Below are 1844 nucleotides of genomic sequence, written 5' to 3'. Positions count from 1 at the left end.
GCTACAGTAATGCCAAAAACACTTTCCTCCCGAGGTCGATGGAATAGGACGGGTCGTCGGCGTAGGAGGAACGGGCGGAGAGGGAAGGAGCGTAGCGAGAGCTGGGGGCTTCGCTGGGAGCGAGGGAGGAGACAAAAGAGGAAGCGCGGGAAGCATGGTATTGCCGTTCCTGGACCGGCCGATCATTCATAACGCTGCTGGCATCCTGAAGGGAAGGAGAAAGGGAAATGATAGATTGGCGAAGAGAACTGAGAAGGTTGTGTAGACGTGGAGGACAGGATGTCGTAGGCGAAGGAAGAGGAGGAAGGCAGAGAAGATGCACAGATGATCACGCATCAGTTGAAATGTTGGGGGTACTGAGGTAGTAAGAAAGTTTCAAACATACCAGTGAAGGCTCGCGACGCCCGGCGAAGGTATCGCGTTCCTCCCGGATTGTTTCCTCTTCGTCCATGTCGTCGTACTCCTCTTCCCCGATGACGGAAGTCTCTGCAACGACACTGCCTGAAAGCTGCCTCTCAATCATCGAAGTTTCCGATTCTACTTCTTGTGATTCCGCTTGAACGCCGTTTGGGGCATCTCGCGATTGATCAGACGACGAGATGGAATGTCGATGGTCCATAAAGACTGATCCCTAGAAAAGCTAGTCGACCGCAGCAGCCTTTTGGAAAGATGTCGAGTTTTCAAAGATAAGATTGAGTACATAAATAAACAGAAAATTGGATCATTCGGTAGGAAATGCACGTGAAATGAAGCGGGTGGAGTTAGTAGGAAATGATTTTCCGTTGGCTTTAACGGTCCTTTTCAACGGATTTTCAAATTTACCCCTGAATAGGGATCACGAAATTCGCTTTCTTCTCTGATCAACCTACTATTATTTCGGTCAGCTAACACATTTCAACTGTTTGAAAGAAATATTGCGCTGATTAAGCGCGCGCATTCATTTTTGGGGTTGATGACTCCCGCACTTTTTTTCTATTGAACGTTTACTCCTCTGCCTCCTACCTCCCCCTACTTGTGTGAAGATGAATAGCGGAGTGATCGAAGCTTGCATATAGAACGATATGCGACATCATACCGGTAGTCTTACTCCAGAGGGCACTCATTTTACGGATTTCTAGCCCTGTCATGCTGTATAGCCGACGTGGTAGCTTTGCGACGACGGCTTCGATGAAGCTTAGGGGCGGTCATGCAAGAGATGGCGCGTCTGGTTGACAATTTACTCGACAAATGCAGTCATTGCTTGTGAGAATTGCTTGACAACCCGAATCAGTGCATCTTATAAAGGTAATCTTACCAACAATCCACGTTGCAAAACAGAAAAAAATTGGAGTCGGGTAAAGAAAAAAGAAAAAAGGAAAGACGAGGACCGCAACTCGTCGATGTTCAAATTTAGTATTTAAGCGAAAATAACGTACATACAGTGACCGCAGATTTTCATCCGTTGGACGCCTGAACACCTTGAGCGTTCACTGAGCATCGCCCACACAAAAGCCCGCCTAATTTGCACTTCTGGCACTCGAGGAGCCCCCTCCCTCCGTTAAAGTCTTGGCCCCCCCACGACACTGCCCATCCCTCTTTCTTCCCGGTCCAAGGGCGGAATGTATTTACACATAAATACCACGTTTTCTATGTCTTCCTCCCGGATGGCCCCTGCTTCCAGCAAGGGCCTGAACCGCTTTCGCCCCAGGTCGGCGTGCACGGGGACATAGCCCGCCTTCGTATAAAGGCCGATGCCGGCAGGGTTATCCTTCGTCACAAAGAGGCAAGCAAGGACTGGGTGCATAAGGGGAGGAGAAGGGGCGGGGGAGGGGGAGATCCACGTGAGAAAGCAGCCGTTGGCAAGG

This window comes from Nannochloropsis gaditana (assembly GCF_000240725.1).
Source record: "Nannochloropsis gaditana CCMP526 unplaced genomic scaffold scaffold197, whole genome shotgun sequence".
Lineage (NCBI taxonomy): Eukaryota > Eustigmatophyceae > Eustigmatales > Monodopsidaceae > Microchloropsis > Microchloropsis gaditana.
This window is presented reverse-complemented; position numbering follows the sequence as displayed.